This window comes from Ailuropoda melanoleuca, chromosome 5, assembly GCF_002007445.2.
Source record: "Ailuropoda melanoleuca isolate Jingjing chromosome 5, ASM200744v2, whole genome shotgun sequence".
Lineage (NCBI taxonomy): Eukaryota > Metazoa > Chordata > Mammalia > Carnivora > Ursidae > Ailuropoda > Ailuropoda melanoleuca.
Genome location: NC_048222.1, coordinates 62,107,824 through 62,125,687, shown reverse-complemented (window position 1 = coordinate 62,125,687; position 17,864 = coordinate 62,107,824). Strand labels below are relative to the sequence as shown.

The 17,864-nt window shown below is 37.1% G+C and overlaps 1 protein-coding gene across 8 annotated transcripts in view; it reads right to left on the bottom strand.

Moving 5' to 3' along the window:
* Window positions 1-17,864, bottom strand: part of TTBK2 (tau tubulin kinase 2) — a 141,037-nt gene that overhangs the window by 81,436 nt on the left and 41,737 nt on the right. For 2 of the 8 annotated variants that reach the window (XM_011227579.3, XM_034661074.1), the window contains exon 2: window positions 15,087-15,198. The exons of the other annotated variants lie outside the window; for them this stretch is intronic. The gene's annotated coding sequence lies outside the window, so the exon portion shown is untranslated. The remainder of the gene's footprint in view (window positions 1-15,086; window positions 15,199-17,864) is intronic. 8 annotated transcript variants of the gene reach the window in all.

Genomic DNA, 17,864 nt, shown 5'->3' with positions numbered 1-17,864 from the left:
GGGATAGACTGGTGATGGGTAGTAAGGAGGGCACGTATTGCATGGTGCACTGGGTGTTATACGCAACTAATGAAGCATCAAACTTTACATCGGAATCTGGGGATGTACTGTATGGTGATTAACATAATATAATAAAATAAAAAAAACATAATATAATAAAAAAATCATTAAAAAAAAAGAATAGTACAATATGAAATAAATAAATAGAATGTAAAAAAAAATATTACAGGGGCGCCTGGGTGGCACAGCGGTTAAGCGTCTGCCTTCGGCTCAGGGCGTGATCCCGGCGTTCTGGGATCGAGCCCCACATCAGGCTCTTCAGCTATGAGCCTGCTTCTTCCTCTCCCACTACCCCTGCTTGTGTTCCCTCTCTCTCTGGCTGTCTCTATCTCTGTCGAATAAATAAATAAAATCTTTAAAAAAAAAAAAAAAAAAAAAAAAAATATTACAGAAACAAATCAAAGTCCCTAGGTAAACCGTTTTATAAAGTTTTAGGAACTCCCAGTATAAAAGACATCTAAACAGAGAGATAGAGATCACAAGTAGGCAGAGCAGCAAGCAAAGGGAGAGGGAAAAGCAGGCTCTCCCCCGAGCAGGGAGCCCGATGTGGGACTCGATTCCAGGACCGCAGGATCATGACCCGAGAACCTGGCTGGCTCAGTTGGTTAAGCGGCTGCCTTTGACTTGGGTCATGATCCCAGGGTCCTGGGATCTAGCCCCACATTGGGCTCCTTGCTCAGCTGGGAGTCTGCTACTCTCTCTCCCTCTGCCCTTGCCCCCAACTCATGCGCAATTCCATATTAATTTTAGGATCAGCTTATCCATTACCAAAGAAGGCAGCTGCAATTCTGACAGGGACTATGTTCAATCTATAGGTCAATTTCAGGAGTACTACAATCTCAACAATATTAAGTCTTCCAATCTACAAACATGAGATATCTTTCCATATATTTAAGTCTTATTTTTTCAATGTTTTATAATTTTTAGAATATAAGTTTTACACTTCTTTTATTAAATTTATTCCTATTTTATTCTCTTTGATGCTACTGTAAATGGAACTGTTCTCTTAATTTCATTTTCGGATTGCTTATGGTTAACGTCTAGTAAGATAAGTCATCTCTTTATATTGATCTTCTTTCCTGCAATCTTGCCGAACTTGTTTAGTAGTTCTAAAAAGTTTCTAGTGGATTTCTTAGGATTTTCTAAAAATAAGGTCATCTGCAAATAAAGCTAGTTTTACTTCTTTCCAGTCTGGGTGTATTTTATTTCATCTTCTTGACTTGAATAGAAGTGGCAAGTGCAGAAATCCTTGTCTTGTTCATTATCTTCGGGGGAAAGAGTTGTCTTTTACTGTATTAGCTGTGGGTTTGGTTTTTTTTTTTGTTTTGCTTTGTTTTGTTTTGGGTTTTTTTTTTTTTTTTAACACATGGCCCTTATCAGGATAAGGAAGCTCCTTTCTCTTCCTAGTTTGTTCAGTATTTTTTATCATGAAATGGGTACTGGATTTTGTTAAATAGGTCTTCTGTGTCTAATGATATAATCATGTGGTTTTTGTCTTTGATTCTATTGATATAGTGTATTATACTGATTTTCATATTTTAAACCATCTTGGAATTCCAGAGATAAATGCCACTTATAGCATGGTGAATAATCCTTTTTATATGTGGCTGGATTCTGTTTGCTAGTATTTTGCTGAGGAATTTTATATCTATATTCATAAGAGATACTAGTTTACACTTTTCTCTTCTTCTAATGTCTGCTTGGTTTTGTTATTAAAGTACTGGCCTTCAGGGCATGATCCCGGCGTTGTGGGATCGAGCCCCACATCAGGCTCCTCTGCTGTGAGCCTGCTTCTTCCTCTCCCACTCCCCCTGCTTGTGTTCCCTCTCTCGCTGGCTGTCTCTATCTCTGTCAAATAAATAAATAAAATCTTAAAAAAAAAATAAAGTACTGGCCTTATAGAATGAATTGGGAAATGTTCCCTCCTTTCCTATTTTTTTCAAAGTCTGTGAAAAATTGGTATTAATCTTTCTTTAAATGCTTTTTAGAATTTATCGATGGAACCATCTGGGCTTGGGCTTTCCATTATGGGTAGGTGTTTTTTTTTATTACATCTAATTCAATTTCTTTACTTATAATAGGTCTATTCAGATTCCTATTTATTCATGAATCAGTTTCAACAGTTTACATCTTTTCAGGAATTTGTCCATTTCATGTAAGCTATTTAATTTGTTGCCATGTGTGTAGTTTTCCCTTATTATAATCCTTTTCATTTCTGTAAGGTCAATAGAAATGTCCCCTCTTTCATTCCTGATTTTAGTAACCTGATTCTTCCTTATTTTTCTTGGTCTGCTTAGTTAAAGGCATGTTAATTTTGTTCATTTTTTTTTCAAAGAACCAATTTTTGTTTTTTTTGTGTCCCTCCTTGTTTCTCTATCCTCTATTTCATTTATTTCCACTGTAATCTTTATTATTTCTTCCTTCTGCCTGCTTTAGATCTTTTTTTTTTTTAAAGATTTTATTTATTTATTTGACAGAGAGAGAGATAGCCAGCGAGAGAGGGAACACAGGCAGGGGGAGTGGGAGAGGAAGAAGCAGGCTCCCAGCGGAGGAGCCTGATGTGGGACTCCATCCCAGAACTCTGGGATCACGCCCTGAGCCAAAGGCAGATGCTTAACGACTGAGCCACCCAGGCGCCCCTGTTTTGTTTTGTTTTGTTTTGAAGTAAGCTCTACAGCCAGCATGGGGCTTGAACTCACGACCTTGAGATCAAGAGTCACATGCTCTACCGACTGAGCAAGCCAGGCTGGCTCTGCCAACTTTAGGTTTAATTTGCTCTTCCTTCTCTAGGGTCATAAGGTGAAAGGTTAGGTAATTTACTGGAGATCTTTCTGGCTTCTTAATACAGGTGTTCACTGTTACCTTGTGATGATTTGTAATTAAAGACTCTACAGAAATCACTTTGGAATCTTAGAAGATAGGGTCATTAATGCCATATACCATGTGGGACAACCTATTATTTTCCTTTGAAGGAGACATAAGACTGATGGAAAGAAAAAAAGGACTAGCTTAGAGTTAAATCTCATTTCTGCCACTTGATAATTATGGAAACTTAAGCAAGTCTCAGTTTCCTCAGCAGAACTACTGAGAAAATTAAATGACACAGTGTATTTATAAGAGATCTTTTTTTCCTGAGATCAAGAGTCAGACACTTAACTGATTGAGCCACCCAGGTGCCCATAAAGCATCTTCCTGATTAACTACCCAGTGTTCACTGCCCCTTACTAACAGCACCCAAATTACTGTTGGGGAATGATCTTCCTTTATCATGTATCTACTGTCTCAATAAGCTTGATCCATTCCCAGGCCCAAAGCTGGGCATTAATTGCTCTAAGTCAACCAGAGTAACAGAGAAATTTCTCTTTTATTACAGAGATCAATTTGTTGATGGGAAGAAAACTAAATATTCAAGACTTAAGGCACTCAATGCATGACATTACTCTGACAAGTATAATTGTTTCAGAGTTGTTCTAATCAGAGCAAAACTCAGTAAGTTTCACATAACAATTATGAGAAGACATGTTATTTTTAAAGAGAAAGAATGCAGCTCCCTTCCAGTTGCTATCAGAAACCATCTCTCAACCATGAAGGAAACCAGCATAAGAATTAAGTCCACAATACGGGAGAGATAATCACACACAAAAAAGTCAGACAGACAGCCATATGCAAAAGAGTGAAAACTAGACCCCTTTTTTTTTTTTTTTTTAAGATTTTACTTATTTATTTGACAGAGAGACAGCCAGTGAGAGAGGGAACACAAGCATGGGGAGTAGGAGAGGAAGAAGCAGGCTCCTGGAGAAGCAGGGAGCCCGATGCAGGGCTCAATCCCAGGACTCTGGGATCACACCCTGAGCCGAAGGCAGACCTTAATGATTGAGCCACCCAGGTGCCCCGAAGCTAGGCTCTATCTTATACAATACACAAAAATCAACTCAAGGTAGATTAAAGACTTGAATGTAAAACCTGAAACCATAAAACTCATAGAAGAAAACATAAGGAATAAGCTCCTTGACACTGGTCTTGGCAATGATTTTTTGAATTTCATACCAAAAGCAAAATGACTAAAACAAAAATAAGCAAGCAAGACTACATCAAATTATAAAACTTCTGCACAACAAAGGAAACCATCAACAAAATAAAAAGGCAAGCTACTGAATGGGAGAAAATATTTGCAAATCATATATGGGAGAAGGGGTTAATTTGCAAAATATACACTGAACTCATACAACTCAACAGCAAAAAAACAGTCTGATTTAAAAATAGGTAGAGGGCCTGAATAGCCGTTTTTCAAAGATAGTAAAATGGTCAACAGGTACATGAAAAAGTGTTCAATATCATTAATCAGCAGAGAAAAACTTGTCAAAGCCACAGTGAGATATTACCTCACACCCATTAGAATGGCTAGTAAGACAAGAAATAACAAGTGTTGGTAAGGATGTGGAAAAAAGGGAATCCTTGTGCTCTGTTGCTAAGAATGTAAAGTGGTGTGGCCACTAGGGAAAATAGTACAGAGGTTCCTCAAAATAAAAATAGTTTCTTAAGAAACAAAACAAATGAACAAAGGGGGAAAAAAAGATACAACCCCCAAAAAACAGACTCTTAACTGTAGAGAACAAACAAATGGTTACCAGAAGAGAGCTGCATGGGAGATGGCTGAAACCGGTGAAAGGGATTAGGATTGGGATTGTCTTGATAAACACTAAGTAATGCATGCAACTGATGGATCACTATAATGTACACCTGGAACTAATAAAGCACTGCACGTTAACTACACTGGAATTAAAATTTTAAAAATTAAAAACAGAACTACCATATGATCTAGCAATTCCACTTGTGGGTATATACCCAAAGAAATGAAATTACTATCTTGAAGAGACATCCCATGCCCATGTTCAATACAACATTATTTAAAACAGCCAAGACATGGAAATAACTTATGTGTCCATCTACAAATGAATGGATAAAGAAAACGTAGTATTTATATACACAACAATATTATGCAGCCATAAAAAATAAGAAAAGCTTATATATATATAAATAAATCTTATATATAAGATTATATATATAACTGAGAGGGAAAAAAGAGAATTCAAATCAAAACATACCTAAAGTCTATTCTACACCTCTGGATCTTTCAGTTTGGTGTAAAAGAAAAGTACATGTGCTCAAGACTGCTTGAGATAAATATCAGCTTTTTCACTTGCTAGCTTGTTACTTCATCTCTAAAAGCCACGTGATGGGTAACAAAAGCACTTACCTCAAAAGGGTTATTACACAGATAAATCAGCTAAGTTATGTCTAATACTTAATATACTACCTAGCACATAGTAAATGCTCAATATATGCTTCCTATTATTATCACTAGTGATTATGAACACAAGTTTTAAAAAGAGTCAGATCTAAGCTAAAATCCTGGTTCTTTATCTTACCACTTTTATGACTGTGGACAGATGATTTAACCTCTCTTAGGCTGTATTTCCTCAACTATAAAATCAGGGGAAAGTTGTGGTAAGAATTAAATCAAATAATATTTTTTAAAAACACATTTAAAACAATGCCTGACATTGTTTGACTGCTAGCGTCTTCATTACATAATAGGTACAGACTGCTTTCTAAAGTGGTTGTACCAATTTCCACTTCTGCTATCAAGGCATGAGGAAGTTCTCTTTTCGTTACCTTCACCAACACTTAGTACTGTCAAACTTTGTTTTTGCCAATCTGAAGGATATGAAACAGTGTCTTGCTACATAATTTGCATTTCTCTAGTTACTGGTAAGGTGGTGCATCTTTTCATCTGTTTATTGATTGTTTAGGTTTCCTTTTTTGTGAACTTCCAGTTCTTATCCTTTGCCTATCTTATAACTTAAAAGATAACTTCTCAGTGTCAGTCTGACTAGATTGTGAACCCCTGAGGACAAAGACCATGCCCTGTTTATATCCCTAGCTCCTAGCATAGTGGTTCACATTTACCAGGCATCTAAGAAGGAAAGAAGGGAGAATGAAAACAAGCATTCATAAACTAACTAGTACCCTGGATTTTCTAGGGCTAAAGTTATTTGCCCCATCTTCTCCACTCCACTGCCCCTCTCCCCACCCCGCCCCAGGGCCAAATGTCCACCTTAGAATGATAAGCACAAGCCTGCCTTGTCCTGTGCTTCACTTACCTTTTATAAACATCCTACTGGACTCCTCTAATGAATTACCACCTATTATCTACTGACAAGCTCACCTAGCAGTGTCTCTTCTGGACCCCATCCATTCCGTAACATCTGACTATACTTCAGGCCAAACATGTCCCATAATCTCACTGGCCACACACTATTCATACTATCTCCCCCAAAACACTGTTTTTATCATGTCATTTGTCTACTTAAGAAACCATAAACAATAATGCCTACAGAAATATCATTAAAATGGTGAACATGGACTCCTCCACAAAACTATTATAACTGATGAATGAATTCAGTAAGGTCTCAGGATACAAAATCAGTATAAAGAAATCCACAGCATTTCTATATACTAATAATGAAGTAGCAAAAAGAAAAATTAAGAAAACAATCCCATTTACAATTGCACTAAAAATAATAAAACACCTAGGAATAAACTTAGCCAAGGAGATGAAAGACCTATACTTTGAAAACTATGAAACACTAATGAAAGATATTGAAGATGACCCAAACAAATGGAAAGATATTCCATGCTCATGGATTGGAAGAACAAATATTGTTAAAATGTCCAAACTACCCAAAGCAATCTACAGAATTAATGCAATCCCTATTAAAATACCAACATTTTCCACAGAAGTAGAATAAATAATCTTAAAATTTTTATGGAACCACAAAAGACACTGAATAGCAAAGCAATACTGAGAAAGTAAAACAAAACTGGAGGTATCACAATCCCAGATTTCAAGCTATACTACAAAAGCCATAGTAATCAAAACAGTATGGTACTCACACAAAAACGACACATAGATCAATAGAACAGAATAGAGAGCCCAGAAGTAAACCCAAGAATATGAGGCAAGAACATGGAATGCAAAAAGGACAGTCCCTTCAACAAATGGTGCTGGGAAAACTAGACAGCTAAATGCACAAGAATGAAACTGGACCACTTTCTTACACCATATATATAAATAAACTCAAATGGATTAAAGACCTAAATGTGAGACCTGAAACCTTAAAAATCCTAGAAGAGATCACAGGCAGTAACTTCTCTGACACTGGCCATAGTAATATTTTTCTAGGTATGTCTCCTAAGGCAAGGGAAACAAAAGCAAAAATAAACTATTGGGACTACATCAAAATTAAAAGCTCTGCACGGCAAAGGAAACCATAAACAAAACTAAGACAACCTACTGAATGCGAGTAGATATTTGTAAATGACATATACAATAAAGGGTTAGTATCCAAAATATATAAATAATTTTTTAAAAGATTTTATTTATTTAAGAGAGACAGAATGAGCTAGAGAGAGAGAAAGAGGCGGGGGGGACAGAGGGAGAGGGAGAAGCAGACTCCCTGCTGAGTAGGAAGCCCTAGTCAGTGTTTAATCCCAGGACCTTGGGAACAAGACCTGAGCCGAAGGCAGATGCTTAACCGACTGAGACACCCAGGGACCCCCAAAACATATAAAGAACTTATACAACTCAATATCAAAAACAAAAAACCCAAATAATCCAATTAAAAATGGTCAGAAAACATGAACAGACGTTTCTTCAAAGACGACATACAGACAGCCCACAGACACATGAAAATATGCTCAACATCACTAACCATCAGGGAAACACAAATCAAAACCATAATGAGATATCATTTCACACTTGTCAGAATGGCTAAACTCAACAACACATGAAACAACAAGTGTTGGTGAAGATGTGGAGAAAAAGGAACCCTCTTGCACTGTTCGTGGGAACACAAACTTGTGGAAAATGGTATGAAGGTTCCTCAGAAAATTAAAAATAGAACTATCCTATGATCCAATAATTGAACCACTGGGTATTTACCTAAAGAATATGAAAACACTAATTCAAAAAGATGTATGTACCCCTATGTTTATTGCAGCATTATTTACAATAGCCAAATTATGGCAGCAACCCAAGTGTCCATCAAAAGATGAATAGAAAAAGAAGATGTGATGTAATGTGATGTGATGCACACGTGTGTGTGTGTGTGACAGAATATCACTCAGCTATAAAAAAGAATAAAATCCTGCATTTACAATGTGGATGGATCTAGAGGGCATAACGCTAAGCAAAAGCAGTCAGAGAAAGACAAATACCATATGATTTCACTCATATGTGGAATGTAAGAAACAAAACAAAGAAAAAAGAGACAAAAAACAGACTCTTAACTATGGAGAACAAACTGGTTACCAGAGAGGAGGTGGACAGTGGGATGGGTGAAACAGGTGAAGGGGATTAAGAGTACACTTACTGTGATAAGCACTGAGTGATGTATACAAATGTTGAATCATTATATTGTACACCCAACTAATATAACACTGTATGTTAATTATACTGGAATTAAATTTTTTTTAATTTACTTTCTGGAAAAATAAATGAAATGAAATAAAATGGTGAACCTGGAATTCACGATGCATACTGCATTACTTACCAAACCTCATTTCCTTCAGTTCTTCAATATATATCATACACTCTAATGAAGTCAGTTTGTGTTTTTATTCTCCTTTGAATATGTGCTACTTTGTTTTTTGCTCACATTATTCCCCTCAACCTCATTTCCTCAAATCAAATACAACTCTCGAATCTAAATATCCCTGTAGGAAGTAATATCAACCAATTAAAACTCAGGATAAGATTTTCAGATATCAGCAAGTTAGTCAACTAGCAAAGCCCTGAGGGAAAAAAATAAACAAGACTATTAAAATAAGGTTCCTGGAGTTGAGTAAGAACAATCAAGTCTGGTGCAGAGATGAAAGTAGAGAAAAGAAGAAAGTCAGCAAGGTAGCACTGATCACTAAGAGTCGTGGATTGTTGACCTCAAGAAAACATGATATGGAAATATACAACAAATCAATTTTAACTCCCTACTTATATGTCTCTTATGTTAAAGAAATCCTTTAAAAGATGAAAGGAATCCTGACGGGATGCCTGAGTGGCTCACTTGGTTGAGTGTCTGTCTTTGGCTCAGGTCATGATCCCAGGATCCTGGGATCAAGTCCCCCATCGAGCTCCTTGCTCAGTGGGGATCCTGCTTCTCCCTCTGCCTGCAGCATCCCCTGCCTGTGTGTCTGCTCACTCTCTCTCACACACAAATACATAAACAATATCTTTAAAATAAATAAGTAAATAAAGGAATCCTGAGCATACAAACCAAATCTTAACCAATCACTCCAAATACCACCACTAAGGCTTTCTCTTCATCTTCTACCTCTTGACTTATCTAACCCAATAGGGAGTTTGTGGTCTGTCACCAAACTGTGCAAAAAAGAAAAATTTAGTGATATCCCCACTCAAAAAAGACAATAAGAAGTAGACTTAATTTAGATAGGTAGATAATACCTACAGATATTATAGGCAAGGTAGCATTTTGCTAGTCAAACACAGATTTTAATTGTGATATTAAAAAGGACTTTTATTCATCTGACATGTAGTGATAAACCCTTCCTTACTGTCCAAAATCTTTTTTTAAAGGAATAGATAAGCTGTATTCTAAAATAAACACATATGGAGCACCTGGGTGGCTCAGTCAGTTAGGCAGCTGACTTTTGGTTTTGGCTCAGGGCATGATCTCAGTGTCCTGGGATTTGAGTACTGAGTCAGGCTCTGTGCTCAGTGGGGAGTCAGCCTGAGGATTCTCTCTCCCCCTTTCCCTCCTTCACAACTCACACTTTCTCTAAATTAAATAAATAAATCTTTTAAAAATAAAAATTAAAAAATTAAATAAATGCATATAACGTAACGCATCTTTCTGTTCTTACAATTTCAAATGATCATCTACTACCCCTGCTTTCAATCCAAGAGCTTAAAAAGCTATGGCAAGTGATGGTATGGTGGTCTCCATCCCAGCATTAAATATTAATGAATAACAATGCCACACAAAAGACAAATGATTTTATATGATTTTTATATGCCAGAAGAGAGTAAAACAATCAGAAAGAGGCATCAATCATTTTCCTTTTTAAATAAAAAAAAGCCATTTAGTAATAAAGTGAAAAGCTAGCTAAAAGTATCCCAAACTCACTAAAGGGGATGCTCTGGAACTCAAAGAACAAATTCCAAGTCAATGGCAAACTAGCAAATACGGGGATTCTGCAAAGGTGGACTACTATACTGCTAAGGACACAATAAAACCAGTCTTAGCTTCCTTACTCATCTATCATTTATTCCTCTTATTTACCCACTCACACCACCACCAAACAAACAAACCACACCCAATCTAACAATAACAGCTCATGAAATAGCTATACCAAGGAAGACAGAAATATATAAGGCATAAGTCCTGTCCTCAAGGAATTTACAAACTTTTTGAAAGAAATAAACTCACTATAAGATAATATGACAATATAAGATCAAATGATAGCTTCTAAGAACAAAGAATAAGCACTGTGAGAAATAAGTAGATTAGGTGGATCAGAATGCTTAGGGCATAGAGCTTGGAACTTGACTGAGTTAACTTGATGGTAAAACAAAAAGAACGTTGAGTTCTCTAAACCAAGTCCCCAGGGAAAAAAATCAAGCCAAGAAGTTTAAGGAACAAAGGCTCCTCTTAGCTCTCATGAGGATGCGCATTAATAATTCCTTAGGTTCTAGTAGGCAACCAGGAGACAAAGGCAAAAGGAAGTTTCCAAGCTCTTCGTCTAGATAACCATCACATGGAACTCTATCATTTAAACAAAACTATCCTATCACAATGGCCAATTTAAAACTACCAGGTTTTTGTGGTTAGAATGAAAAAAATGAGCACAATTTCATCACCCCATCTATTTAAAAAACGTACCTGTCTATTAAAAAAATGTATGAACAAATGGAGAGAAAAGATCAAGAATTGGGGAACCATTCCAAGAGGCCCAATATTTGGATAGCAGGTGTTTCAGAAAAGAAGGGGTTAAAAAGTTAAGGGGGTGAAATCATCAACAAAATAATTCAAGAAAACCTCCTGAGAAAAACCTTCAAATCACAAGTTTCAATAAAGGACAAAGACAGGCACACTAGATGAAAACACACCCATACTATGGTATATCATCATGAAATTGCAAAACCCTGAGGGAAAAGAGAAAAAATTAGACATTTCCAAAGCAACATGAATCATTAATAGAATTACACTTCTCAAACCGCTACTGGGAATATGAAGACAAATTTCAGAAGTAAAATTATTTTCAATCCAGAATTTTATATCCAGCCAGTTTTTCATTTAAATATCAGAGTAAGATAAAAACACTTTCAGACTTGCAAAAGAGGTCTCAAAGACATACCTCCCAGGCATCCCTTACCCCGAAAACTATTAGAAGAGGTGCTTCACTAAAATGAGAGTTAACAAAAAAGAGAAAGGAATTCAACAAGGCATACAATATAAAAGAGAATCAAAGAGAATCCCCAGGAAGACACTGAAGGGTGATCCAAGGATGACACTTGTGAACAGACAAAAATACCAAGCTGAACTGGAGCTGACTAGGAGGTCCCTGGAGAGACTTCCCTAAGAAGAGGAAATCAAGAGTTGTGCAAATCAGTAGTTCATTCTTTTTTATTGCCAAATAGTATTCCACTGTATGGATATACCACCCTTGATTTATTCATTCACTCTTTGAAGTATACATTTTTGGCAAGTAAGAATAAAGCTGATACAAATACATGAACACAAATTTCTTTTCTCAAGGATAAATGCCTATGGGTAGGGTTGCTGGATCACACAGTAAATCCATACTTGACATATGATAAGTCAGTGCTTAATTGTTTTCCAGAGGAATTGAATCATTTTGCATCCCTACCAGCAATATGTGAGGGTTCCAGTTGCTCCACATCCTCCTCAGCACTTCATACTGTCAACAGTTTCAATTTAAGCCATTCTAATGGATGTACAGTGGCAGCTCACCATTTGCATTTAATTTGCATTCCCCTAATGCCTCGTTATGCTAAACATCTTTTCATGAGCTGATGTGCCACTTTATATCCTCTTTGCCAAAGCAAAAAAAAAAAAAAAAAAGCCATTTTTGAGTGGCTTGTTTTCTTACCATTGAGTTTTCAGAGTTCTTTAGATATTCCAAATGTAAGTCCTTTGCAGGTACATGATTTGCAAATATTTTCTTCCAGGCTACAATCTGCCTTTTAATTTTCTTAACAGTGTCTTTGCAAGTTACAGTTTTAATTTGATGAAGTCCAATTCATCAGTTTCTTCTTTTATGAATCATCCTTTTGGTGTGATGTGAAAGAACTTCTTGTCTACACTCAGGTCACGAAGATTTCTCCTATGTTTTCTTCTAAAAGCTGTACGGTTTTACATTTCAAATTTAGATGTTTGGTACATTTTAAGTTCATTTTCATATAACATATACACATTTTCATGTGTAGTTTAGGTCAAGGTTCATTATTTTTATGTGGATATCCAATTGTTCCAACAACACTTATTGAAAAGATTATCCTTTTTCCATTTTGCCACTTTGTAGAAAATTACTGGCCATATTTGTGTGGGCCTATTTATGCAATCTCTATTCTATTTCATTGAGCTACATGTCTTTCCCTTTGCCAGTACCACAGTCTTGATTATGATAGCTTCGTCCTGTTTTTAAATCATGTAGTTTGATTTTTCCAACATTTTTCTTTTTCAAATTTGTTTTGGGGGTGCCTGGGTGGTTCCATCAGTTAAGCATCTGCCTTCAGCTCATGTCATGATCCCAGGGCCCTAGGATCAAGCCCCACATCAGATTCCCTGCTCAGCAGGGAGTCTGCTTCTCCCTCTCTTTCTCTGTCCACCCCCCCTGGCAAATAAATAAAATCTTTTTAAAAATTGTTTTGGCTATTCTAGGGCCTTTGCCTTCGTAAAGAAATTTTAGAATCAGTTTATAACCAGTGCTATTGGTATTGGTTTTATCAGAACTGCATTAAATCTGTAGATCAATTTGGGGAAAATCAACATCTTTACTATTTTGATTCTTCAAATTCATACATACATTCTTCATTTACTTAAATCTCCTTTGATTTTTTTAAAAATCAGGGTTCTATAATTCTCAGCATAGAGATCTTATACATATTTTGTTGCATTTATACCCAAATGTTTCATTTTGGGGAAGCTATTATAAATATCTTTAATTCAGTTTTCAACTGTTGTATCACTATCATATAGCATATGATTGGTTTTTGTGAGCTGACCATGAATCACTTGCCAAACTCATTTACTCTAGGAATTTTTTTGTGGATTGCTTGGGATTTTCTATATAGATGATTATGCCACATGCAAATATGGGCAATTTTATTTCTTCCTTTTCAATCTCTGTGCCATTATTTCTTCAAGTATTTTTGATGGACCACACTCATTCTCTTCTCATTCTGGGTCTCTGATGACACAAATGTAAGACTTTAGCATAGTTTCATAGGTCCCTGAGGCTGTATATTTCTTTATTTTTAACCTTTTCCCTGTTATTCAAATTGGATCATTTCTATTGATCTATTTTCAAGTGTACAGACTCTTTCATTGCCATGTCTACTCTGCCACTGAGCCCATTTAATGAGTTTTCATTTCCATCACTGTATTTCTTAGTTCTAAAATCTCCATTTAGTTCTTCATATCTTCTATTTCTTTGTTGAGACTTTTCTATCTTCCCGTTCAATCCTTGAACATGGTCATAATAGCTGATTTTAAAACTATTTCTCAGATAATCTTAACGTCTGTGTGATCTTGGCATCACCATCTGTTCACTGTCTTTTCCCATGTGAGTTCAGTTTTTCTGGTTCTTTTTAAGCTGAGTAATTCTAGATTGTATTCTGGGGGCGCCTGGGTGGCACAGCGGTTAAGCGTCTGCCTTCAGCTCAGGGCGTGATCCCGGCGTTCTGGGATCGAGTCCCACATCAGGCTCCTCTGCTATGAGCCTGCTTCTTCCTCTCCCACTCCCCCTGCTTGTGCTCCCTCTCTCGCTGGCTGTCTCTATCTCTGTCAAATAAATAAATAAAATCTTTAAAAAAAAAAATAGATTGTATTCTGGACACTTGGAATATTATGTTATGACACTCTGGATCTTATTGAAGTCCCACTGAGAATGCTGGTGTGTTTGTTTTAGCCAGTAATTGACCCAGTTGGGTTCACATTTCAAGTTCTGTCCAGCCTTCTGTGTCGTATTTCCAATTACAATTCAGTTTGCAAACCCTCTGCAGTCATACTGAATGTGTTTCATAACTGTCCCACACAGTGTCCAGTTTGAGGGTTAGGGGTGGGCTATCCCATAATTCAGTCCTCAATGTTTCTGTATGCTGTTTAGGAATCGGACTCATGCATGTACAGCTTGGAAGTCAGATCATGAGTCCGTGAACAGCTTTAAGTAGTCAGTTTCCCAAGCTCCTCATTCTCTTGCAATCTTTCAGTTCCTTAAGGCTCCCCTTTTCCATCCTTCCAGCAGAAAGCTGGGGCTTCATTAACCCCACTCTGCCATGTATTTCCCATGACTGTGCCTACATCAGGGCCAAGCAACAGAAGAGCAGAGGGAGAAGAAAACAAGGGGATTTGCCGCACTCTCTTGACACCAAAGCTCCTCCAATCTGGCAGGAAGGTTCCCCTCCCTCTGAGATTTAGGCTCCTGCCTGCCCCCAATGAGACCACTGCAGCTTCTACCAAGGACTGCTTGAGGCCTGGGGCGCAAGAAAATGAAGAAAAGGCAAAAAAAGAAGAAAAAAGAGAAGGATGTGGGATTGCCACATTTTCTCTGAACATTAGGAGATCCCTTCCTGCTCCTTAAGTCAGAACCAGAGAGCTTCTCCTGGTGCTTTTTCTGTCCATGTTAATAATGCTCACTTCCAAGTTTCAGGATACATTAAGTTCAGGCTGGGGCATACTGGAAGAAAAAAATGGTAAACTCACCGCCGGTTCAGTGGTACTTTGAATTCTGGTCTTCTTCCCCAATCTGCCTCCTACTATTTATTTTTCAGAGTCCTCAAATAGCCACTCCAAGCATTCTGTCCAGGTTTTATAGCTGCATTCAGTGGGAGAGACAGGGTGAAGTGTGCTTACTCCATCTTATCTGGAACCAGAACCTGGACTACTGTTTTTCATAACATACTTTGTCGGACTCCTTATTGAAACTATTTATATAACTTCAATTACACAAAATTAAAAATAAGCAAATCCTGTATTAACCTTATTGTGGAAAAGGGAACAAGCAAGCCAGCAGGATCACATTTTTTTAAGCATATATTCTTTTGGGTATTATATGCTTAAGAAAAAAGTGAAGTTTTTAACTGTACTTTGATTTATTTCTTTAAATCTTATTTTACCTGTGAACTTTTATAAACACTAGGACTACTATAAATTTTTTAAAAGAAGAAAAAAAAGTAGCCGTTATCCAAAGTATGAGACAGAGGAAGTAGACTGCAGATGAAAGGCCATAATCTGTTTAAGAAACTGAAAAAAGTTCAGGATGACCAACACTCCAAGTGTAAGCCAACAGTTTCCAGTAAAGAGGCTAGCGAAGCAGGCAGGAATCAATTCAAGGTCTTGTATGCCAGCTTAAGGTGGCTGGACTTTACCTGAGAAAAGGAAGGCCCTGAAGTGTTCTAGCAAATGTTGGGAGTGACATGATCCAATTCCTATGTTTGAACAATCGCTCCTGCTACAGAACATAAAGGTATGTGAAATATGAGTCTTATTGTCTGATTCTTAGGGGTCACATCAAGTTGCAGAACATATACATATATAGTATGATTACACATGTTGTTGAAGGATATGGGTAAGAGAGGGAAGCTTCACATACACACGCATGCACACAATCATTATATAGCATATGTAATCATTTGATTTTATACAATTATGATTCCATATGATTTATATATATATATATATGCTATATATCACATGATTATGTGTGTGTAAAAATAGATAGATGACATAATATATACTGAATGTTTCTGGAAAAAACATAAGAAACCAGTAATAGTGGTTAGCTTTGGAGGAGGGGGGGAGCTAAGAAAAAGGAAACTTACTTTTCACTTTATTCTTCTGTTTGATTTTTAATTAATTTACTGTGAATATTTACACCCTTAAAAAGGGTTGTAAAAAAATAGAGGGGGGTCTTGCAGATAAGTATGAATGAGCCTAGCATTCAGTGACCCATTTTCTAGCATAGAGTCAGCACTCAAACAGTGCTACAGATTTCCCTACAGATATTACTAACCGTTATAAAGTAAGTTCACAACACGAAACAGCTTTTTTATTATATTACACCATACTACATTTCACTAATTTACCATGTATTTTCAAGCACTCAGAAATTTAAATAGAAGAAGTAAGAATGGATTTTGAAGATATTTATTATTATCATTATACTACGTTTTTACTATAAAAGAAATGTTTGCCTTACTCTTTTCAATTTCTTTAGCACCGAAAGGCATAAAGGGAAACATTAAAAGATCCTTTTCTTTCCTGGTCCCCCTAATGCCAATACCCAAACATAACCATTCCCAATGGCTTCTTGAGCTCTGTATGATTCCAGACTTTCGTGGTGCTTATAAAGCACATATAAATATATGTGTATACAAAGACACACGTATACACATTATATTCTCTTTCAAGGAACTGGATCTCTGCTCCTTAAGATAACCTAGACCTATTCTATTTCCTATACTTCATTTTCCTAAATCCAAACAGAGTAATGAACAGACAAATCCCCAAGCTGGCAGATAATGTTAAGTCTTCCAAGTAGAGAATGTTAAAATAATACACTGAATAGATAAAGTTCTCAGAGATCTCCTAACACATCTTTGATGGAACAGATGAACTTTAACCAGGGCAAGCAAAAAATTACTTCAGAGAATAAAACGTACAAGTTGAAATAAACAGAAGGACAGATGATAGTTTATAAAAGGCTAAAGAGAGACTGCAGAGCGTAAGCTGAAAGTTGGGAAAAAGTGTCATTAGTACAGAAGAGCGACTGCATGGGCTTCTGGGTGGCTCAGTCGGTTAAGCGTCTGCCTTCAGTCTAGGTCATGATCCCAGGGTCCTGGGCTCGAACCCCACATCGGGGTCCCTGCTCAGTGGGGAGTCTGCTTTTCCCTCTCCCTCCACTGCTCCCCCTGATCATGCTCTCTCTCTGTCAGATAAATAAAATCTTTAAAGAAAGAAGAAGAAGAGCAACAGCAACCCTTCTGCCTTCCTGCTTGAAGTCTCTAGCTACTGCTGCAAAATACATCTACTCCCTCTCCACAGTCATAAGAATGAGAGACATGACATCATTTTGGATTAGACTACTGGTCTATCCAGTATAGAAGACTTGTCTATGAAAGTTACTGCAAAGCGCTTGCCCTCATCAAGGTTCATCTGTTCCATCAAAGGGTGTTAAAAGAACTCGATAACTCCCTTTTTGGGAAAGCACAGTAGTTGAACTCTGGGACTAAAGGTTAGGGATAAACCCTTACCTCTCATTATATTCTTTTTTTTTTTTAAAGATTTTATTTATTTATTCAACAGAGATAGAGACAGCCAGCGAGAGAGAGAACACAAGCAGGGGGAGTGAGAGAGGAAGAAGCAGGCTCATAGCGGAGGAGGCCTGATGTGGGGCTCGATCCCATAATGCCAGGATCACACCCTGAGCCGAAGGCAGACGCTTAACCGCTGTGCCACCCAGGAGCCCCTCTCATTATATTC